At 40.0% G+C, this 19606-nt stretch overlaps 1 protein-coding gene across 2 annotated transcripts in view; it reads right to left on the bottom strand.

Moving 5' to 3' along the window:
• The window catches only part of rreb1b (ras responsive element binding protein 1b), a 58732-nt gene extending 43398 nt beyond the window's left edge, over positions 1 to 15334 (bottom strand). Inside the window, exon 1 of one of the 2 annotated variants that reach the window (XM_036556634.1) lies at positions 14764 to 15334. The gene's annotated coding sequence lies outside the window, so the exon portion shown is untranslated. Of the gene's footprint in view, positions 1 to 14759 lie in introns of both variants that reach the window. The other variant, XM_036556635.1, reaches the window with a different exon arrangement.
• Between the last annotated feature and the right edge of the window lie 4272 nt (positions 15335 to 19606).

Below are 19606 nucleotides of genomic sequence, written 5' to 3' on the forward strand. Positions count from 1 at the left end.
ATTTTAACTGCCCCATTGTGAAAATGTCCAGCAGTAATTAAACTACCCATCATGGCGTTACAGCATTAGACGACCCTGCCATCAATTAAACGCTGAATTATGTTCATAGAAGTTTACCGAAGAACATGTTAGCATGTTCTCTTAGCTTAAGCATTTATGTGGCATGGCCCCATCAGTCAAGTGACCCTAGTTGCAAAGCCAGGCTACACTGCAATGCCGGGTCACAAAAGGTCAAGAGGATATTCACAGTACAGGACATTGCTGCTGCTTTTTCCATCCATCACAGACACAAGTGTTCATATATGAATGAGGAGGCAATACTGTTCCACAAGAATGTCATGGTAGCAGATAATAAAACGTAGTGTAATCAAATCCGATCCACACCAAAATCAAGCCAACACTCAACTGTTGCAATGTTCAGAACTTCTAATACAACCTATTTAACAGTCTGACTGGAAGTTTTCGTTCCAGCAGTCCTTTCCAGTCTCTTTGCAGCACGTTCCCCATGCTGCACACTGAGAGCATGTCCTATCCCTGTGATAAGGGAGTTAATATTTACTGCAACCCTGTGATGAACCAAGCTACAAAAGAGCCAGCAGTGAACTTTGCCTTGTTTCCATGTTTTGTTTTCTCTGTCCTACTCTAACATGATCACTTGCTCCACTAAAGCTTTTGGAAGTCATCATTTATCGTACATAAGTGAGCAAATTTAAGCCATAACAACTTCTCTATGATCCCTAGATTCAAATAAAGCATGTCAGATAAAATGTGATGCATGCTACAATTGAATCATCTAAATCTTTTGGAACCAAAAACGATGAATATGTTCAAAGCGCTTGTCTGTGCTGTTGATCAAGATATAAGTGCCAATAGGTCTTCGAAATCTTCTTCTCTGATCACACAGGGAGTAGATGGAACTGTATGCCAAGGAAATGGGGCTGATTCCTCCTCCAGACAGGAACGCTGAAGCTGAACACCAATAATAGTCCATGGGCTAGACTCCAAATATTACACTCAGCTACTACTGCAAGCCACTCTGGTTAAGAGCATCTGCTAAAAAGCATAAAAGACTGATATAAAATAATGTAAATGTTTACAGTAATGTTTTTTTTTCTGAATTATCTGCATTATGATTATGCCAAATTTGTATATAGACTTTTCATTTCAAATCAAGTTATTGTTATCTACTTACTGTTATTGTTTTTTTTAATGCTAAAAAAGGTGTCAGACACCACACAGTATTAAAGGCTAATTCAACTGTAAAATTATCTATGTTGACTTTAAAAAAAAAAAAAAGTTACATCTGTGTATGTAGTATTTTATGACAAAAATATGCATACAAGCATCTACAAACTCCTTACAGTCCTTTATGAATATGCATGAGTATGCAAATTGGAAACATCCATGTCATCCCACCGATCAAACCCCACCATTTTCCCAAATACACTAACCTGCTTTTGCTGTGCTATTACCTGCTAAAAAATGGTAGACCAAGGCTAAACCGTTTGGGGAAAATATCTTTATTTTTCTGAACAACGATGTAATTTAAATGTGATTTTTCCTAAAAATAAATCTCCAGGCCTGTTTCTTTTTTTGCCAAGAAGAACAGCACATCCACTTTTTCTGGCTTAAGGCCTAAACACTGAATGTAGTCTGCCAGACTGGCAGTTCACAAGATCTGTGTCATTAGGTTTTAATTCCTCATTTAAAAACAAGACAACATTAAATAATGTGGAACACACATAATAAACTGGACTTTATAATGTATTGCAATTTGAAATTGCTCTCTTTCAAATTGCTGTTTTAGTGTAAAAATAACTGTTCAGCTCTTAAAGGGACAATGTTGATGACTATGACCTTAGATGTTTGAACAGACAGAGCAGACGAGAAGGAGCACAACAGAAAGTGTTAGCTCCCACTGTAACGTTCTTAACCATAAAAACAACAGAGATTTTCAATTCACCACCCAATCAATGTTAAACCATTGCTAAGCCATGTTAATGTTAAGCAACTGCTAAATGTTATACAGTGCTAACCAGGACCAAACAGCGGAGCTAGATGTGAGGCTAGCACTAGCTTAGCTGAACAACGCCCAGAAGAGCTTACATTATGTCTTCCTTTCAAGACAGGTTAGTCAATCCTTGGCCCAATCCCATTTCACCCCTTGCCCCTACCGCTAAGCCCTGAGCCCTCTGTTTGGCGCGTTCACGTCTAGGGTTAGGGTGTCCCATTTTTTGTTGAGATAGAGGGGCAGGGCAAAGTGTTAGGGCTACATGGCCCCCTAAACAGAGGTTTTTCAGAGGCACACTCCAAACGGAGAGTTATGAGAAAAAAGAATGGCTGCACTACCAAAGAAACCCACAAATGTGAGAATTTTCTCTGTTGAAAAAATTACAATATCCATTATATTAACTTAGTTTAATGTCGTTTCAATGTATTACGATCGTTTTCTTCGTAACAAGCATTAAAAAGCCTTAATAGCATGCTAATGTCTCTGTAGCTAGCTAGCTAACTTTCCCGTTCCACCTTAAATAGTCCAGCAGTTCTGACGCCTGAAGCACCAGAATGTAACTGCTGCACCAGTTTAAGGTGGAACGGGAAAATTGGAACAAGAAGCTGGTGAATAGCTGACTTCGGCTTCATATCACTGAAGAATTAGCGGTGGGTGATAATAAATAACTGCCCCCCTCTTTGAAGGCGTATGACGCCCTAAATGTAACTAAAGCCCAGCAGTGAGGAGCTGACCTTTACCCTCCTCTGCTATCACTGAAGACAGGCTGGGTCACCTACAGAGCGGCGCTAGTAGCTGTTAATGAAGCAATGTTGTCCAATTTCGTAGGGCAAGATTTCAACCACCACCCCTTGGAACTGAGTTAGGGTGACACTCGAAAACAAAAGGGGCAGGGCGTAAAAAAAGAAGAAATGGGATTGAGCCTTTGTCATAAACTGCTGTATTGGTAAACTAGATAAGCTAGCATTAGCACCTAGTACTAGCTAACAGTAGAGTGCTAGCTTAGCCAGCAGACTACCAGCTCCACACTAGATAACCAAGCGCTAGACAAGCTAGATAAGCCTTAGCTAGCACCTAGCGCAAACTAGAAGAGCAGAGCGCTAGCTTAGCCAGCAGGCTAACAGCTCCACACGCCATATATGAGAAGTGGACAGTTGTGGAACCGAAATTTAACACCACTGCAATTTTAAATAGCATCATAATTCGGAAGATTTAGCTAGTCTACTCTGAACAATTGTCCAGAGATCAGGTGACCGGTTCAAAGAAATGACCAAAGTAGAAGAAAAACACAGCAATTTTAACAACACACTTTCCAGTATTGGGCTCCAGGCCCCGATGTAACAGTGAAGACTGGCACTCGTTTACAGAACTTTGCAGAGGCCAGGATGATGGAGAAGAAGCTCCCTGTTCTCCAGCTGCGTAGCGACCGTCATGTATTGTGTTCCTAGAGACGGAAGCGGCCTGATTTTCACCTCACTGAAAGGGCGCTGTGTTTGGTCCATTGTCTGCGGTGCCTCGGGGCAGTTAGCAAAGGCTGTTAAAAAGGATCCCAGCTCAAATGGATCCCTGGGGATCAGGGCAGCATATTAGCATTCTTTGTGCTAGCGTACCTTTTCATTATGTCAGATTATATTTACCTCTTTGAAAAGAATGCATAGGGTTAAAGAAAACTTTGCTAAATGCTAACCTTGGGTTCCATATACATCTGCTGGTATCTCTAAGTCAAGCACGGGCACCATAAGCAAGTGTGAGCAAGCCCCAGTGATGTGAGCGCCTGAAAGACTGTTATGCTAAATACAGGTGGAATTACATTTCAAACTTACACTGTGTTTAGCTGCTTAGAATTGCTAGTACAACCACAGGGATGCTGAGAGAAGCAGTTGTACTGGAAGGGAACATGCAAACATAGACGAATAAATTATTAAAATCAGGACCGGTGGTGTTACACAGGGAGCCCATTAAGAAAGATTTTTTTTTCTAACGAAAATTCTCGCAAAGGCCCTTAACCTCTTCAATTCCTTGGGACCACCGGTGGTTCCAAACACGCACTTCGTCATATTCTTCTAAACTTTCATATTTCATGAGCTACATTCAAAATGTGGGTGTCGTATGAGAGCTATAACTGTCTTCTTTCCCGTCGAATAGATGGCTGATGTAATTTTTAAACTTTATAATAAAAGAAGCTGAACCGAATTTTTCCACAAATCTGGACTATAAACTATAAACAGATGGCGTCTCTTCAGTGATCTGCTCTGTGAAAATTATTTTTATAAAATAATACAAAGAGCGTCTAAGATTTTTTGCCTTTCAGCAGTAAATTGTAAGCATATAGCAATATGTGTGATCATAAACACCTGTTCTGTTCATTTGAGTGGAGGGTCTAAAAAATAAACAAATAAAAAAAAAATTGCATTTATTTCATGCAGTTACTGAATAATTTGCCTTTCGATTTGGTCACGTTAATTCAGATGGAAAAACCAAAATATACTCTGGTCAATAAGAGGTTAACAACAAGAAGCACATAGAGAGATAGTCGTGATATGCTCAGAGAAGCATGCTGTTACGTAATTTGTGCTTAAAAAATTATTATTCGATTATTCATGTGAATTAACTGACTAATAATCAATTACTCAACCTTAATTATAGCCTGTAAACATAAATAAAAGGTGTGGCAATGTTCTGACAAACTGAGGTATTAAACTAAACTAAAACCACATGGCACTTTCTTAAAGACTGCTCATAATTTTGAGCCACAGTAAATAGTAAGTAAGAACTAAAATAAGTCATATTTTCATAAATATACAGATTAACATTATAGCTCTTCAAGCTGCAGCAACATTTAACTAGTTTGATTTTAATGCTAGTCCACTAGATGAGCTCCGTTTGAAGAGGTTTCCAGCACGAGCGGATTGAATATTTTCACATAAAAACCATGTTTTTCAAAATTAGTTGTATTTTAAGCTAATTAACCAGCTACGCATAGCAAGATAGCTAACGTATGTAACACTGTAACGGGACGAGCTGGCAAATGTGTAGTTTTTGGAATTAAAAGAAAGAGATATGGCTTGGAAAATCCCAATGACTAATGTTAGTAATGTGAAGTGATGAGCTTTAGGTTAAGCTTTGCGACTGCTTTATCCTTCATTTTAAGAAAATTCTCCCATGCTCTATAACTGCTCTTTTTCTTTTTCTTTCGCTATTTGCTCACGTATGTATGACGTTACAAGTGCTGCTGTCCTAGGGTTCAGTCTTTAACTCACTCTAAGTTAGACGTCACTTTGAAAACGCAAATGAACAACGGAAATACCTGGAAAATGGATATTTTTAAGATCACATTTGACCGACAGCCGATTTGGTCAGACTCTGAAGATGAGACGACACTAAATTCCCAAACTGTCATCACCACTGAGCAGCTTTTCAGTCGGCAGCTGTGACAGAAGAACAGCTAAACAACCTGGAATCAGCCAGAAATGAACCCAACACCATTCGCCAAACAAAATGGGCTGTAAGATGCTTTACAGACCGGCTGGAACAAAACAACATTAATATTAAGCAAAAAATGACAACAATGAGCTAAACTTGATATTGCGGCAGTCCGATTTGGTGAGACCCTGAAGATGAGACTACACGTTTGGCGAATGGTTTTCGGTACATTTCTGGCTAAATCCAGGTTGTTTAGCTGTTCTTCTATCACAGCTGCTGACAGAAAAACTTGCTCAGTGGTGATGACAGTTTGGGAATTTAGTGTAAGGAGCTGGAGAACAAACTGCTGGCTGTGCAGTGAGTAAGCGGAGTTCGTAAGGAACTATAATTTGGTGGAAGGAACTGCGAACATTAAAACATATTAAATGCCACGTTCACGGCCCAATATGTTTATTTCTTACTTTTTTATACTGTTGTATAAAGGCAAAAGAACACTCAAGCTTGTGTGTTATCATGCATAACATCACGGCCGTAATGATCTGCGACCAAATCACAGCCATGATGTTATTTCAAGATAACACACTCCATCTCGTGTTCTATTGCTTAAACTGCCAACCTCTAGTAACATTCCCGTGTTACTACTCAATTCAGATCCCGGCAGGCGGTAACTGTCGTAGTTTGGTGTTAAACTGAAGCGAGAGCTTGACTCTGAAAGGAACCACAGAACTGCTTTGAGAACAAGTCAGCTGATTCGTGAGGATCGTCACAGTAAAATTAAAAATCAGAAATAATTACAACGGTTCAATGACAAAAGTCGGATGCCTTCTAATTGCATCCAAACATTCATACAGAGGATGGAAGACTTGAGCTGAAGCTGAGGGACATCTGTTTCCTATTGCCCATCTCACTAGGAGACACAGAGGAAAATCTGGCCAACCAGCCTGAAGCCTCAGCGCTGCTCTGTGAAGCTTCCCTTCACTATTATATCCAGCGAAGCCGCACAGACACATGCGGAATGACTCACTGTCCAACTGGGCCAGTTCTACAACTCAAGTCAGGCTTGTGGACGCCTAAATGCTACTCTGTCTAATGCTACACACTACGCGCTTAACCCAGTAATGTAGGCCTACATTTTCCACATAAATGACTCTCCTCTAAACGCGTTCAGTCAGACCCTTCTCCACACCCATCATTGCAATGAATATCACTGTGTAATCATGCAATTACAAAGTCACACATGAGTGAATGGAGTCTTGTGACAAGATCAACACTACTCCCTAAAGTGGGGTCGTCAGCTGCTATTTTTGGTTCCTCCGACTTTTCTCAAAGCCAAAAGAAGCAGAGGAAGCCGACCAGCTGATGACCCTATGAGTGTACAGGCTGAAGTGGCACACACATCTTTGTATTTTAAAGCATCTGTTGTTTGTTCAGTGAATTAGTTGAGAGCAAAGAGGCCTAAAGAACATAGACTGCCGCTTCAGGAGGAACAGGTTTCGCTGTGTTGCTGCTGGGCCTACCTCTGCTACACCTCTCTCTCTCTCTCTCTCTCTCTCATTTTCTTCACACATCCTCCACTGATCTTAAACGCACAACTGAAACAAAAAAAACTCAATCAAAATACGTTGTTGATGATTAATCATGACTATTACAGTGATAAATACTCACTCTGTAGAAACACCTATTGTTTATCCAGTTAGCATCTGTGATTTATCAGAACATTCACAAGACACTCAATGGGAACACCCAGGATTGCTCACAACAAGACTTAAAGGTACCATCTGAATACTTTAAATTCCAACTGGAAATGCCTCTTTGATGCTACTCAGTGAAATGAGCCACTCCAACCCTTCCCCCTGACCACACCCTTTCTAGAGATGACACCGATCCAATACCGGCTATAGGGCAGATATCAGCAGAAAATGCTGAATCAGAGGGAAAAAAGAACTAATTTGATGCAATCCTGCAGCAAATCTAGCCTGAAATAGCTAACAGAAATGTCATGCTGGTAGCTCTGCATTTCATCCTGTGGGGTTTAAGTAGTTTAAACATGATAGCCCAGTTTTGGATGCTTATATTAGGTTAAGTGTTTAAATTAAAAATAGCTCATTTTTAGTCTTTAGTTCAGTTACCTAAGCGTAGTCGTTTTCAAAGACAAACGTCTCAGATCAGTATCTGTATCGTTTGATTGCTCGATTAATAATAATTATTCAATAAAATACTTACAAAATGTACACTGTTGATGAATCAGCAGGATCTCGGTTTGTAGTTACAAAATTAATGTACAGAAAGAAAAAAATTGAGGTTTGCTGTTATAAAATTACTAGATTACTTTATTAACCACATAATTAATAGTGACTGAGTTACATCGATACTGGAAAAGAAAAAAAAGGTTAACTGTGCGGTGAATTGACAAAACCCCAAAACCACTAAAACTACAGCATGAATAGAGAGTCAAACTAGTTAATACCAGCTACTTTAGCTGGATCCTCGTGACGCATGGTGTACCAGAAGTTCACTGCGTTTTCAATACTACAGTTCAGTAATGAATCTTTCAATACTTTCAATTCTTTATTTAAGTAGGCCAAACATGTATCATACCAGGGTATTAAGCAGTTATAGAATATTTTTCTGGGGGTTCAGATGGCAAGTAGGTCTGTCATCATCATGATCTTCTAGCTAACGGTTAATTGGCATTTAAATAACTGCAAATAACGATTTAATGGTCTTTTTTAGTATTGTACGCAACAACTAAAGCCTCAAGTGGACAGATCAGCTCCCCATTAGTGGCTCCCAACTCACGACACAAACAGCTCGAGCTCAGATCAACAAAATTACTCACAGCTAAAGGTGTTCTGACAGGTCAGACCTCTGACATGTCTAAATAAATGTGTTTTCTGCTTTCTTTACATGCATTTGCTTCAACTCAACTAATGAAAACACACCCAATTCATGTTCTGTTTATTGCAACATAAACAAATGACTATAAAAGCTAACTGAGAAAAATAACTGTGTTCAGCTTAAATAATTGCAATCAGCTCAAATAAGTGTGACAGGGCTAATGGCAAGTTTACTCTGATGTTGACCGCTGTAAAGCTACACATGGTATCAGTACCCAGTAAGCCAAATATTTGGTATCATGACAACCCCACCAGCTCCAAGTGTTTCAACTCTGGCAGCATCTACATTTTTCAGCTAAGTACTCCCTCAATACAGAATTTAATTAGGTACAACAAGTGTGGGCCTTCAGCATCCTCCCTCTGTTGTTCAGGGCCTAGAAGCTATCACAAATCCACAGACTGCAAGCCACTGCCAGCTGACAAAACTGTTTAGTCAGCAGCAGCGCTCAGGCTGGGAGAAGAGGGTGGGGGGGGTTGGGGGGGATGCAGAGAGTGAGGCCCTGCAAAGCTGTGTGGGATTTGTCTTCCCTCATTCTCTCTCGCAAACACACACAAAAAAGGATCCGACCCTGAGCAAACACAGCAAGACGGAGAAATGAACTGTTTTAAACTCCTGAGAAGACACAAGAGATGTTTACAGATGCGCCGCGGCTCCGTCTGTTAACTCTTCGTCAAGCTCTTTTCGAGCACAGAAAGAGGTTACTGTACCCATTGTTTTTAACTTCCTTCATTCACACGCGCTGCTTCATTTCCTGTTATCCTTCTTCCATCTTACTGAATCTGACGCCATTAAATCTGCTTCCCTGCTTTTTATTATTGTTGTATTGTTGTCATCATTATTATTATTACCACTACTATTACGAAACAAATCTTGTATGTGTGCACAAATATGTGCATGTTATGGTCGCATCACTAATTTTATGTCATCTGCATTCAATGCTTTGCTTCCAATTCTTACCTTGTCTACTTTGGTCAGTTAGTTAGCACATTAATAGTTTTATACCTGAAACTGCATGATGCGTATTCAGTTAGTGCTGAAAATGCTGCCCAAAAAGTCCTTCTTTATACTGTACTATAGCAGCTGAACTGAAAGGCATTAAATTAAGGCCTATTTAAACCAAACACTGCTATTCTGAAGGACAGAACTAGCAAACATTGATTTCATTAGGCTAATACTAGCTTTTGAGTTTGAGTTCTTGATCCGAGTCCACATGACGGCAGCTCCTCTGAGCCACACAGGTACAGTCACTCACTCTACACCCCACTACCTAACCAGGCCTCCAATCCCCTACGAGGGCGAGGAACATAATCTTATCTAAAATAGACAGGTTAAAAATAGCTGCAGACCGAAACAGGACGCCCATCTCTACCCTGACCGAGTGAGGAGATCACCCATCACTAGTAGGAAAGGCACATGGAAGTATTTCCATCCCTCCATCTCTCCATCCAATCCCTGGCTTCATAAACAAATTTACGATTTTAACACGTGTTCTTGGAGTTTTTAGGGTTCAATAAATGACAGACAACATTATTTTTCTCTAATTAAGGTGGTAGTGATCATATTATAGCTTCAATATTTCTTTTCTGCTTAAAATCCACTCCCAACAATGTATATCACGAAAAACTGAAATTTTTGAAAGTGCCCTGATACGAAACCCTTCAACTGCTCATTGTAAAAGACGGAAAACATTGACAAGGTTTTATATTTTACTAGTCTACATAAGCAAAGACCATTAGGGAGTAAATGACATCAAACACAAACATGCTAAGTTACATGCGAAGAATTATTTGCACCATTTTTTGGACATTCCCAACTCTATTCAGGTCTGATTTGGTGCAAAGTAACTATACAAAGTAATTATCAAGCCTGTGATGCTCCACCAAGCCTTTGTAACTGTCCTACCAACATGCATGAAAAACCATCCATCAAACAACATGTAATCCTAGAAGAACTGCAAGCTTGCCTCTCCTAAACTATGGACAGTGCTCATTACTTCAACTGGAGCGAAACAACTGGATCAAAAGCTCTTTCTTAATGATATTAAGTACATTATGTTAGAAAATCTAACCTCCATTCAACATTCAAACTCAAGGTGCTGGAACTGAAGTTACATGGGGACAGTTTATAACATTGGAACTGAAATGATTTGCCAGCAATAAAAGAGATGGTAATTTTGCTCATAGTCAAAGAACTTAACGTCAGAATTAAAGACAAAGGAATTTAGGCTAAAAAGCTGGGCAACAAAGCAATGATTCAAAATTAAAGATGTAACAGTATAACAGTATTGTATAGCATCAAACTGTATCACATGATGTTGCCTCATAACCAGCATGCTTGTTTGGGGCTTATATACTAGCTTGTGGCTAAAGCGTTAAAAATATATCACAACACGTAAAAACATTTTCACATTACTCGCTTTAATGCACTAAATCCAATTAAACGGGACTAATTATGTTCTCTTAGTAATAAAAGCTACAGTTGTTCAGTGTTCCTCTCAGAAATGCATATTATGTAGCACTAGGGATGAGCAATATAGCAAAAAATATAATATCACAATACTTAGACATTTTCACGATATACAATATGATATCACAATATGCAGAAAACCATATGTAATTTTTCACAATATTGAATAAATATCGTCACACTGCCCACCCTTACTTAACACAATAACAAAATGTATTACAATAATGCCTAAAATACATCATATTGCCCATCTCCACATTGTACTTCTATAATGTCCAATGCTTTAAAAAAAAATGAAAAACTAAACAAATTCACGTACGTCACATTTTCAGCCTCTTATTTTTGCTGTTTCGAATAAAGACGCCACTCTATTGGCTCAAAATGAATAATTAAACAAACTTCTCATTTTTTAAATGGGCCAAAAAACTACCGAGATGTTGTAACAGGGCACTCAATGAGGAATGTGATTGAAAACTAAAGACTAAAAAGGGAAGAATGTGTCAAAATGACTAGATCAGTGACCACAGGAAGTGTCTGCATCCATCATTGCTTGAGATGACAAAAGGGGCAATTACTTCCCACACTTAGTGTTTCACACCACTTTTTAATGTCTGAATTACGTACTAACGTGAGCATCTTGAGCTAATCCCTTTTATCTGCAATCAGGCTTTGGTTACGGATGTGATAGCTGTGTACAATTGTGCGAAAAAGCTAAAATAAGACGAAGCCTTTCCCTGCAACGCATCAGTATCTGACCCTCAGACTGACCGGTATCTATTCAGCCTTGCCGACTCCCTGCTGGGAGCACAGGAGATTACAGCACAGTCTGCTGCTTGAGCGCTCCTTCAGCTGAGTCTCTGGGCTATTCTTTTTTTTTTTTTTAAGACTCCTCTAGTTTTGCCTGTCTGAATCGGTTGTAATCGTACAGAACAAACAGTTCTCCACCCTGCATCAGCTGGGGCTTTTCAGCAGCGAAGAACAGAACGAGGAGTCCGCCTGGACTTAAGACTTGCTTCGTATTACTTTCTATGTATTAGATAGCCAAGAAAGAAGCTTTTTGAAACTTCCCTAGAAAAAGCAAAAGTTATGACAGTATGCTATTAGCATGCCTTTCAAAAACCTTGCAAATGCACCTGCACTTTTGTGTGTACTTTCTAAAGATAATTAACACTTTAAGGCCAGGTTAGACAAAGCTGTCGACGATACAGCCCCAAGTAGCACATCGTGGATGGCCACGCATCTACAGGCCTCCTTGAGACGAGTGTAGAATTTCGTAGTGGAATGTGAACTGCTCATCCGGATCTGCCCTTTCTGCCTCTCCAAAGAGAAAAGCTAACGGGAGGATGAAGGGAGGAGGGCACAGGGCGAAGGCTTGCATCAGGGGGACCTCATGAATACGATGCAAAAGAAGCAAAAAAAGCAGCTGCACTGTGGCATATGGAAACATGTGTTTCAACTCGTCTTCATCATCCAAGCTTGAAACAACTCCAAGCTCTTCTTAAAGGGGCATTCTAGCATTTAATATGTTATTGGTCATGCTATGTAATGTTGTGTAGCACGGCACTGCATCTCTCAGCCGTTTCCATTTTGAGAGAATTTACAATCTGCTCTGTTTTTTCATCCACCATTGTTTTGCGCAAACACATCATACAACCACTGGGACTGATTTACCTGATTTACCACTAATGTAGAGGCTAATAAATACAAACATGATAACTGTAACGTCAGCTATCTGGCCTTATTTAGCATTAGCCAGCTGGCAGAAAATAATAACATTCAAAACAGCCTGCCTTTATATTTCTGCCCCAAAGCAGATTCAGCTTTCCTACATTCAAGATACATAAGAAGGTTTCTTCCCCAAAAAAACTCTCTCTAAAGCTTTTCTGGCCCAAAACTAGCTCTAACTCTACTTAACAGGGTATTGGTCATGCCATAATATTCTGTAGTGCACTACATCCCTCAGCCTCATCAGTTTGACAGAACTTACTACAATACCCAGCATGCATTGTGCACATTCATCATACAACCACTGGAAATGATTTACCTGCTTTATCAATGATGTAGAGGCTAATAAACACTATCGTAACATTTATAACATTAGCTTTCTGGTTTCCTTCCCTATTAGCCAGCTGGCAGAAAAAATAAATAAAACTGAAACAGTCCATCCCAAAGCGGGTGGAGTTTTCTCACCTTCAAGATGCATCATTAGAAGGTTTTTTCCCAAAAAAAAACCCTCTCTAAAGCTTTTCTGGCCTAAAACTAGCATTTAATAGAGTATTGGTCATGCCATGCAATATTCTGTAGTGCACTGCATCCCTCAGCTTCAACAGTTTGACAGAACGTACTACAATACCCAGCATGCATTGTGCACAGTCATCACACAACCACTGGGAATGATTTACCTGCTCTATCAATGATGTAGAGGCTAATAAACACTATCGTAACATTTATAACATTAGCTTTCTGGTTTCCTTCCCTATTAGCCAGCTGGCAGAAAAAATAAATAAAACTGAAACAGTCCATCCCAAAGCGGTTGGAGTTTTCTCACCTTCAAGATGCATCATTAGAAGGTTTTTTCCCCAAAAAAACCCTCTCTAAAGCTTTTCTGGCCTAAAACTAGCATTTAATAGAGTATTGGTCATGCCATGCAATATTCTGTAGTGCACTGCATCCCTCAGCTTCAACAGTTTGACAGAACGTACTACAATACCCAGCATGCATTGTGCACAGTCATCATACAACCACTGGGAATGATTTACCTGCTCTATCAATGATGTAGAGGCTAATAAACACTATCGTAACATTCATAACGTTGGCTTTCTGGTTTCCTTCCCTATTAGCCAGCTGGCAGAAAAAATAAATAAAACTGAAACAGTCCATCCCAAAGCGGGTGGGATTTTCTCACCTCCAAGATTCATCATTAGAAGGGAGTTTTCCTAGTTTTTAAACCATAAAAAACTTCACTAGACTACGACGGCACCACTGTAGGAGGTCAGTAGGCATGTTTATAACTGACGTAACAAAGGTTACGTTTCATTACGGTCAGAGTGGCCCTTTAATGGCTGCAGTGAAAGTCTGTAAGCTACATCTTCTCTAGCTGCTAAGTTCACTTCCAGCTGCTAAGTGCTGCTCTAGCTGTGTCAACTTCCTCAAACTTCAGACTTGCGCTGATTCCCACTCGACTTCCCTTCAGGCACAGCAGAAAACGAGGCTGAATTCAGCTTCTCATTCGCCAGCTTCTTCTTCGAATTTCCCCGTTCCACCTTAAATGGTGCAGCAGTTACATGTATCTCATGCACCATTTAAGGTGGAACGGGGAAAATTCGACCCAGAAGCTGGCGAATAGGAAGCCGACCTGAGCCTCGTCACTAAAAAGGCTTCAGGGAAGCATCTTCCAGCGGCAAACATCGAAAAGACGAAGGAAAAGTGCAAATGGAGTGAAGGCAAACGTCCTGACAAGGTCAAAACAGAAAGGGAAGCGTGTTCACCAGCACTAACGTTACCCCTCCTCCTCCTCCTCCTCCTCCTCCTCCTCACAGACACACGTTGGCTCCGACCAAAGTACGAAGATGTTGGATGCTCGGACGAACTTTTTTCCGTCCGTATCACTCGATTCAGACCGAAAAGAAGCCGAGCTGAGGAAAACGTAGCCACACAAAGCAGAATATGTCGTGTTTTCAACAGGTAGCAGCTGAAAGTGGGCGAGAAGTGGTGAGGGCAGCGAGGCTAGCACATTCCTACACGCGTTAGGATGAGAGAATGAAAGTAGGCAGCACACACACAAGGAAGGAAGGAAGGAAGGGGGGAAAAATTCATCACCTTCACATCTTTTAGGCCTTCCCATTTCAAAACTTCTCCTTTTTCTGCCCCCCCCATCCACTCAAAAGTTGCCCTTCGACCAAAAGCGAGAACGTAAACAGAGAAAAAGTTGAGGAAAAAAAAAGGGGGTGAAATGACTTACTTACGTTCGAGTTGTCCGTTGGGCCGAGAGACGGTGAGGATGGTGAAAAGAGAGGATGGACTTTGAAGGGAGCGAGTGAGAGAGAGACAGAGAGAGAGAGAGGAGGAAAAAAATGCAAACTTGTTCCGGAGAGCGACCAAAATGGCGTTTTGGAGGATGTGCAAAAGTTCGTCAACTAAGTGTTCTGCATCACTCGCTTTCCTAACGGCCTCCGGCGAGCAAAACCGTCGACCGAGTCGACGAGCAGCAGTCCGAAAACTCACTTTTCTTCCTTTTTTTTTCCTCCCTCCGAGTCGGTACCGAAGCGCTGCTCACTAAACCTGATAAGCGGACGCATCACGTGCTCCTAGTCTCCAAGGGGACGTGCGGTAGTGAGGCTAGTGAGGCTGCCGCTCGCGCGCCTGGGGGAGCATCTCTACGGGAGGGGTCTGACCAGACCAGAGCGGAGGAGGGGGCAGAAACTTCAGACTGACTAACACTACCGGTTCTTTTAGAGCTCGCTCTGCGCTGACCGTAGTCTGATTTACAGGCCCCTTGATGAGAGAAGAGCAACAAGTGAGGATGAAAGTGGAAATAATAGATTACCTTCTCATGGGCGTCTCGCTCGCGTTTAAAGGGGGAGGGACTATAATCACACCAAGTTATAACCTATCAGAACAACTCTGGAAGCCCAATTCCGCCACTGGAAACCATGTGTAGCCGTGTAGTAAGTCATAATCACGAGAAAGCTTTCCGTGATTATGCCTTGCTATCCGATAATAATAAGATTCTACCTCATAATCACGACTTACTGTGTCACAATTATAACTTAGCATCTCACAATTACGACTCACTATCTCCTAATAATGACTTCACATCTCATAGGACGACTTACTATTTCATAATTATGACTTAGCATCTCATAATTGACTTCCTTTCTCATAAGTATGACTTAGTATCTCGAAGCAATGAGATTTGATCTCATAAATATGACTTCACATTTCATAATTATGAGTTAGCATCTCATAATAATGGCTTACTTTCTAATAATTGTCACTTTGTATCTCATAATAATGACTTTCAATGTCATAATTGTCCATTTTTATCTCATAATAATGACTTTCAATGTCATAATTATCCCTTTTTATCTCATAATTGCGACTATTTCATAGTTATGACATAGCATCTCATAATAATGGGATTCAATCTCATAATTATGACAGCATCTCATAATAATAGCTATGTCATATGACATACTTTCTCATAAATATGACTTGGTACCTCATAATTATGATTTACGTTCTCATAATCATGACTTACTGTCTCATAGTTATGAGATAATTTTCTTGTTGTAAAATAATAAGTATTCTGAGATGTCATAATTATGATAAACCTTTTCATTATTATGAGTCACTAAGTCATTATTATGAGATATTAAGTCATAATTAATAATTGTCATGACTTATCGAATAGCTTTTTTTTACAGTGCTTTTTTACAGGCATACATAGAACAGGCCATTTTGCCAGTTCATACTCATTTTTGCAGTTTTCATATTTTTTAGAAAGGAAGTGCAACAGGTTTTAAGACAATGTATTTTCTGGGTTAAACTCGAGGTCAGATTTGCATACATTGTAAATCAGATTTACATACATTGCACATACACATTTAAAAGGCCAGAGGGACCTTTGTAAGCTGTTCTACATAACAATCTCGTAATGTATTAAAGGGGAACTCTGGCCAAAATGAAAAATTAAGAAATGTGAGCACATCTTTCTCTGTTTTATACACACTGACTCACCTGCTACAGTGGTGCCACAGTTTCTAGAGCGAGATTTACCCCCTTCTGATGATGTATCTTTAAGGTGGGTGGAACTCTTTGAAAACTGCTTTGGGGCAGGCTGTTTGACTCCACCCCACCCCAGCTCCTCCATTCCTGCTCCCTGGCTAAAGCAGAAAGCAGCCAGATAGCAAACACTGCTATCTACCCAAGGGTTGTGTGATGTGTTTGTGTAATGCATGCTGGGTATTGTAGTGAGAGAACACTGATGGCCGAAAAGCTTGATTCAAAATCTTGAAGTCTGACAAAAAAACAAGGCTGATTCTTGCAGTGCTAAACTACAGGATACTGGTAAAACGAATTGAACACTAGCTTTAGGCCCCTTTACGTTTTCATAGGTCACTAACTAATCTTTAAAAGTAAAGTAAGGCAAAGTAGTAAGGTGGAGGTCTTGGGGACTTCACAGACATATTTAACATAAATTCAACAGCTATCATATTGTATATGTGACATGCATTTTTAGCATGTGACCTGCGAAGCTGGCATAGCTTAGCTAATGTCTGCTAGTTGTGTAGCCATCTTGTTCTTATTAATTTCTCTCTTAAAACTAGATGATCTGTACCCTATGACCAAAAGCATAATGCATCTATTTTCCCTTGATGTAATGTATTCCCTTGATCTTTTGTCTTTCAGTGGCATCTAAATTTGTTACACAAATTCATTTAGCTTGCAATTTAGTCCTAAGTAGTTCCTGACGTGGCAATGTTTACACTACTAACAACAGTAACACAAATCTGGCAGTTCAGACCACTGTGAAGGCTTATTTATGAACTCTTGGCTACTCGGTAATGTTTAGCGCTTCAACACGCTTGGAGGAGAATGCTATTCTTTTAGCCATTGAAAACAAGCTAGAGAAAGGCCTACTAAATAACATAACTGTGGGAGAAAGAGTGACACCATCCTTTCTTTCCCATAAAAATTTGGCCCCTTGTGTCCTTAAGGACCACATGGTGGAGCTGAGGCTTAAATATAGCTTTTGAGCAGTGCTTTTGCATCTAGGGTGGATTTCAGTATTGTGGGCAGTCGAGCAGTAGGGGGCACTCTAACAAACTTTTGCTTATTCCAATTCCAGCAGCTTACTATTGCTTAAAAGGAGGACAAGAAAATACTGTAAATAGGCTTTTAACATTAAAAAGAAATCATTCATATTGGAATATTGAATACATGAACTTATGACGTGCATTGTGTTACAACAACACATAGTGCCACGTTGCCTATAATGCCTTGATGCCTGAATTTATCATCCTGCAACTTATTTACAAGGACCATTGAAAAGTCATCAGACAACATCAACATCCACATGACAATGCTTTGTTTTAATATGCTAAGCTCATTTTTATTAGGTATTACAGCCTGCTCAATTGTGCAAGTTGCCCTTTATGCTGAGCTAGAAACACTTTTCAGGTCGTCATATAATTTAGATCAGCAGCCTTGATAAATATAGGTAAATAAATAACTCCCTATATAGAGCGGTCTCATTTAGAAACCACTGCTCTTAGACTGTATACAACAACTGTATATTCATTAAAGAGTGAAATGTATGTGATTAGTATGAAGAGTATAGAGCAAACGGAGCTGATTCAGTATTGCATATGCTTAAGCAACTATCTTATGAAGGATTAATGAAATATGTGTTGAGATGTAGCATCATTTGCAACAAATGCAGGTTGTATCCTTCTTTGCTGTTGTGATAAGATCAGTAGTAAGCTTGTAATATGAAGCATTAATGCATAACACCTGTTACTAGCAAACATAAAAGAGCGTTTTCTCTGTTCTTTATCTGCCTCGCCCTCTCCCTGCGCTCCGTTTGTAGAGGTATTAACTTTTTAGTACCGGAGGATTCAATGTAAGACTTTTTTAACATGCCGGCACAGATTTTTGAAGACATTTCTGAATGCAAATACACAGTATGAGTATTCGGACACTTTTGTTCTAGTGCATATGTCCACTTCCCATTTACATTCGTGATGTCTTTTGACTTTGTACTTATAAACATAAAATGAAATAAAAAAATAAAAAAAAGTATTTCAAAGCATGATCTGAATTCTAGATATTGTCATCCTATTGCGTCATGACAGTGTTGCCATTGTTTGGGAAGATTTCATGCAAAATTTAGCAACCTTAGTGAAGTTGAAGGAGCTTCCAGTGTTCTCAGGGACAATATTGTGAAACAACACTGTAGCGAAAGCCTTAAACATCCCTTGTCCGTACAGTTGATTCAATAATATGGAAGTAGAAAGTTCACAGAACCACAACTAACTGGCCCTTGGATATGCAAAACAAGCAGGATTTCACAATGTTCTCTGAGACTAATGATAAAGAAGGTAAGACAGAAGGCGGCAGTCATTTGAAAAGAGCTGCAGGATGACCTAAGAGCTGAAAACACTGAAAATAATAAGCGTTTACCTGCAATCTCAGTTTCTACAGTCCATGCAAAACTTCTCTGGTTAAAAGTTTGCACACAAGCATTTAGACCAGGCGTGTCCAATCTTATCCGCAGAGGGCCGGTGTTGCTGCTGGTTTTCAGTCCAGCAAAGCAGGAGGTCACCTGGTGAAATATTTGAAGACTAAGACCAACTGACTGAACAAGTAGAATCAACAAGTGAAACCCGGCAGCCACACCGGCTCTTTGTGGATAAGATTAGACAGCCCTGATTTAGATGGATCAATGGAGGAACGTACTCTCCTCAGAAGAAGCAAAAATAGAACTCTTAGGCAGTAATCCAGCTCATCATGTTGGCAGAAAGAAGATCTGCATGTATGATCCTAAAAAACATGCTCACAGTGAAGCATGATGGTGGGAGCATCATGATACGGGGCCGCTTCTCTGCAAACACATCATCGAAAAAAACATGAATGAAGTGATGGAGATGTTAAAGGAGAATTTGAACTCATCGGCCAAGGAGAAGATGGACGTTTCAACAAGATGGCCTTACACATCCAGACAAAATACCTCTGGTGTCTAAAAATAGTAAGGTGAAGGTGGTTGCATGACCTAGCCAGCCTCCTGGCTTGAATCCCATTGAAATT

This window comes from Colossoma macropomum, unplaced genomic scaffold, assembly GCF_904425465.1.
Source record: "Colossoma macropomum unplaced genomic scaffold, Colossoma_macropomum, whole genome shotgun sequence".
Lineage (NCBI taxonomy): Eukaryota > Metazoa > Chordata > Actinopteri > Characiformes > Serrasalmidae > Colossoma > Colossoma macropomum.